Below are 6,000 nucleotides of genomic sequence, written 5' to 3'. Positions count from 1 at the left end.
ACAGGTCCTTAGCGCCACATATCAGGTACTTTTAAAGCTGCAAACAAACTCCTACACAGCCAGTTTATTGGTGCTGAAGCTCCTGTGGTTGGCAGCCACATTTAAAACAACGCAAAAACAATCCAACCGTGCATCACTAGATCCCCCGTATGAATAGATACACTGAAGACAATGTGTAATGATACAGTTAAATTATTTCAGAAGCAATGAATCCATAGTAGCATGAATCTGAATATGAGGGTGCAGCAAGTTTTAGTCCACAGGTGTCAAACTCAAGGCCCCGGAGCCAAATCTGGCCCGTGGAACAGTTAAACCCGGCCCGCAGGATGATCTCATATTTCTGTTAAAGCTGGCCCATCAGTCCGAGGTCTGCAGATTTCCTCAAGTATAAAAATGTAAATTCATCTTTGATGATTTAAGATATCCTTGTTAAGTCACAAAATCGGAAAAAGTAAGGAGTAAAAATATTTAGGTAAGAAGTCAAGAATGTAGGAAAAGAAATTACTTTGTGTTTAAATTTCACATTTTCAACGTAGCATCTTACAGTTAGGACTCAAACTTAGGATTTTGACTTTTATTTCATACTTTGAGCATTTCAACTCATAATTTTAACTTCTCCATAATATTTTGAGCTTTAATATTCATAATTTTGATTTTTACGTGATATTTTGACCTTTTTAACCAATTATTTTGTATTTTACCTCATATTTAACTTTGACTTCATAATCCCGTAGTTTGACCTTTTAGACTCACAATTTAAAATTTGAATCTTATTTTGACGTTTTAAACTCATGATTTTGACTTTCTTTCTAATTTGCCATTAGAAAAATGTTATTTTTCAATTACAATTTCATGTTTTGACCTTTTTGAACTAATAAATTTACTTTTCTCAGATTGTGAACCTTTAAACTTTAAACTTTAAACTTTAAACTATATATATATATATATATAAAATTATTATTATTATTATTATTATTATTACCGGTGAAACAAGATTGACAGTTTCTGGTTATAAAGGTGACCCTGTTAGGCCCTCAAGTTAGTCCTGGATAGGGGTGCACCGATACCTATTCTGGTATCGGGTATTGGCCCGATCCAGCCCCTCAAAGCTGGATCGGGTATCGGTGGGTAAGGGCCGATCCATGGTGCGATCCAGGCAACCAGCTCTAAGCCTTTTTTACAAGGTTGTTTGCACTATTTTCTCACAGGATTGTTGCTTTGTTTACAGTATGTGGATAAAAACACTTGTGTAATGCAGTTTTGTACTGGAATGTTACCTCTGATGCACTTTCTTTGTTTTTTGCTGCATTACCAGTCTACAGGATATAAAAGTTTACAATTGAATAGTAATTTCTGTAAGTCCTGAAGCTTTTTTTTTTTTACCAAACTGCTGGTAAACATTTAAACACTTCATAGTTTAAATAAATATTAACTTCAGTTATCTATATGTACTCATTTTTTTTCTTTTACCCAAAACAATTACCAGTCTTATCTTACAGTAGGGCGTGCAGGTTATTCTTTTAACACTGGTATCGGATCAGTATCGGTATTGGTCGATGCCCAAAGCCCAGGTATCGGAATCGGTATCGGGACCAGAAAAGGTGGATCGGTGCATCCCTAGTCCTGGATCCAGAATCCGGCCCCTGCTGTGACTGAGTTTGACACCCCTGCTTTAAGCTATAAAGGAGGAGGCTGGGGTGGGGGAGGTGAAGCTTTGCCAGCAGCAGCAGCAGCATGGTGCATCAGCTTTAATGCAAGAGGGGATTAGTAAGAAGTACGCCATATTTAAATGGACCACTGTGTTGGGAGAAAGAGCCGTGATTGGCTGTGGGAGCTGGGAGGTTATAACTGGTATGAGCTGGCTATCAGCTGATCACAGCTGAGGGTGTGACTTCTGTGAACTAACGCTAGGCTTTATCAATATTATATAGAGTTAAATAAATTTTTAAAAAATCAGATTTCAATTATCATTGCTCATGTTGCAAATTTGATATCAGTCGCTTTATTAAAGAGGAAAAACACATTGAAAAAAGAAGATTTTTGTGAACCATTCTTAAAAAAAATGATATTTCACTTTTTTCATGTGTATAAAATATCTGCTGCAAAAATAATATATTAAACTGCTATTTTGACACATTTCAAGTAAAAGAAATGTTGCAGCTTCTGCGATTTGTAAATTGCAGTGGGCCATATTGGGATTTAATTTTTTTTTTAATTGATGATAAAGTGAAAACACAACAAACACACAAACAAACAAACAAAAAACAAAATTAAATGATTAATAAAAATAAAAACAGATGTTATTATGGCCTTGGTGTTTGATAATCTGTGTTGTGGGAAGGTGTCCTGCCTTATACAGTATGTATTTGGCTATAAAGAAAGAACTGTATAGTTTTCCTGAAGAAATAAAAACACAAAAAAAGAGGGGGGTGAACTAATTAAACTGGCAATTTATTTTGGAAACAATAATGATAATAACAATAGCAGATATAGTAATAATAGTAGGTTAAATCATAAATGGAATTATACTCATAAGGTAAATCATAATAATAGTAATTATATATACATAGATATACACACACCTTCATGCATGCACCTGTACGCACATATAAAAACATATTTACACACACACTAAAAATCACCCATTATTGGGTGTTTTGGACGCCAAGTTTTGTTCAGTTGGAGTTTATAATCTGGTATTTCGACAACCATCGTGGCTTCTTTAACCAAAACTATCAAGATTCATATCCATGCTGTATGGCCTAAAAATATCTAGACATTATTTTAGTCCATATCACTCAGCCCTCATCCTCCTTTTACTTTAAATTAAATTTAGAGCACATCGGCTCTTATTAGTCCCTGTAATTGATTCTGTGATGACTACATGATTGAAGTTATTAATGAGGTGACAACTCTGGCTGATTGTACCTGTCATGCTTAAAACATGCAAACATGCAAGTTAGAAGATTTCCTAAAAAAACGTTTAAGAAAAATAAAGTAAGACGTGCACATGTCTGCACACCAGGAAGCTCCCATTTCAAGCATTTATTAATTGAATTATATATGTACTTACCTTTTTAAGTTTTCTTATTTTTTGTTCAATTTTCTTTCCTTGTAGATCCAAGGACTGCTGGGGGTGATAGGTGGGTGACCTTTTTTCACAGTAACTTTATGTCATCACATACATTATTACTGATGTACCCAATATATAAAACCCAATAAAATTTTCAAAGGCAATTTTAAAAAAAGGCATCAGGCATCTGCAAACTCGCCTGTTCTTTTTTTTTCACTTACTTTATGGCACCACAGACTCTTTCCTTGTGTCTCTACTGATAAATCCTCCTAATCAGGGAGTGAGCTGCAGTGAAGACATTTTAACTGGCTGTCACCAGATGATTCAGCACCAATCAAACCATGACACCGCTTCTGACTATCAGACAGAAAACAAGATAAAAAGCTGACATGCAGGTTCAGTATCCGTCTGTTTCATTAATCCTGGGATTTTTTGAAGATGTAAACATGTAATCTAGTATTTCACAATAAATTAAATAAATTGCTTATGGTTTTTATTTATTGTAAATGGCCACCTGCCACCTGCCTGCAGTACCTCCAGGGCCCATTAGAGGGCTGCGGCCCACACTTTGGGAAGCACTGGGCTTGAAATGTGTAGATAAAGGACCATGTGGAGTTTTCTATGCATTCTTTTACCGAGCTTTAGGAATAATATCTGTTTTTCTTTACCAAATCAACATGAATATATTGTTCATATATCTCTATATTAGCTACATAGCCTGTTTAAAATTATCTCAATATGATAAAAACAGACATTATTTCCCCAGCCTGGAGAAAAAAGAGTTTTCAGGAAAGATTTCCTGCAAGATCCAGCATGCAGACTGCTTTTCTGCTTCCTAAATCTCACATATTCTGTGCTAAATTTTCACCCATGTCCTTGCCTTTTTTTAACATGCTGCTACTTTAATGTTTGCATCTTATTTTATTAAGATGCTAAATGTTGAGTTTCAGGTGCAGCCCGACAGCCCCGAGAGATGCAGAAAAAAATTGTGCAAAGAAATGCAAACTCACCTCCAGTAAAGACTGGATATTTCAGGGGTAAATGATTTATTATTTTGGTGTTTGGATGTGTAAAGATCTTAGCTGATAAAGGGTCAGAGGGGGAGGAAATGCAACCCAGAAAATCTGGAAACTTCTCTGTGAATAAGCTGTGAAACACTTAGATTTTTTACATCGTCTCAGTGATTCTAGTGTGAAGCGAGTGATGCCCACCACAGAAGCCCTAATAACTCTGTGCATGAATAAATAACACACACAAACACACACTCGCACGGAGCGATCGGCCAAGCAGCAGAGCGCTCGTCTTGATTCCTAGACAGACACACTCATGCACTTTTAATGGGATCCTTCTCTAAAACGGCGGGATTCCTCCAGCGAGCACCGGCCCGTTCCTCTCAGTGTGTATGTGAGAGGAGAGTGAGAACACTGTGAGCCATCAGGGGTGGGAGTGAGGGTCAATCACCGGCCCTGGGGTGCGTTTTCAGCTTGCCGGAGGGAGGGATGGTGAGTGGTCCCAAGACCCTGAAAACCCCAAGGCTTGAAATCAAACCTCTTTACTCACAATCATCTGTAACACAGCGCACTGAGAGAGCAAAGGAAGACATCACTGAGCTGCTGCTACACTCACAGGTTTTAATATCTGAAGGAGGAAAATCTTGATTTGAGGTGTTTCTCTTTCATTTAGCTCCTTTAATTTCACCCTCTAGTTGCTTAAAGGAGCAGAAATCAGATTCCTCCCATTAAACAACATCACCCATTCTGGGTCTTTGTAAATGAAGAGCAATGATTGGTGTATACTGGGAGAAATATTCAACATTCATCAATTATCCCTCCATCTTTCAGTCTATAGAAGACATTTATAGATATCTTAAGCATCACAGATCTGCTGAACTGTCACAAATGCATCGTGCTGTCCCATGGATTTAAGTCCAAAGTGTTCAAAAATATCAAACATGTTAGGCTAATTCTGGGGGAGAATTGCTGCAATCAAACACATTTCACCTGCAAAATTGCAGCCTCAAAAATCATGAAATCTTAGCTCAGAAAATCAGTTCAGCAGCTCTTTTTTTCTTAACTACGATGATCTTCATCACATGGAAGAGTCTGACAAGTTGAGGAGTTTTCCACTGAAATATCAATAATTAAAAGTATGGAAATCTTACAGCGAGGAAGTTTTGTCAGTGAGGGTAGGTGTGCCCACGGAGCTGATAAACCCAGAGAATGGACCCTCCACAGTCCTGATTATCAATGCATGTGTGTTGGACCAGTAGCATTGATGCTAGCAGTTACTTCATTTAGGAGCCCAAGTTCTGATGGTCAAATTAATTCCTTACTTTAAGCCATTTTCACTGCTGTCTCCACCCATTTCAGGTTATTTTTGGCCATTTTGCCATGTTTGACCCATTTTCACTCATTTTAACCCATTTTTAATAACTTTAATCGCACATTTTTTGCCACTTTTTTGCCACTTTTACCTCGTGATCCATTTTTGCCACTTTTCACCCATTTTTCCCCTTTTGACCCATTTTTGACACTTTTAACCTGTGTTCACCAATTTAACCTATTTTTTCTTGAACTGTTTTTGACACTATTTTTCCACTACCACCCATTTTTGCCCCATTTTGACTTTTCTTTGCCACTTTTAACCCATTTTTGACTCACTTCTGCCAGTTTTACTCTATTTTCACAACTTTTAAACCATTTTCATTATCTTTAATCTCACGTTTTTGCCACTGTTTTGCCTCCGTAACTCATTGTTGCTTCTCTTACACCCATTTTTGCCCCCTTTTGACTTTTTTTGCCACTTTTTAACCACCTTTCACTCATATTTGACCCTGTTTTGCCTTACTGAATCCATTTTTGCCACTCTGTGTCTATTTTTAGCCCAATGTTTCTGCTAGTGTTTGCCACTTTGATCCCATTTTTGCC

This window comes from Cheilinus undulatus, linkage group 7 (assembly GCF_018320785.1).
Source record: "Cheilinus undulatus linkage group 7, ASM1832078v1, whole genome shotgun sequence".
NCBI lineage: Eukaryota > Metazoa > Chordata > Actinopteri > Labriformes > Labridae > Cheilinus > Cheilinus undulatus.
Note: the sequence above shows the minus strand (reverse complement) of the source record.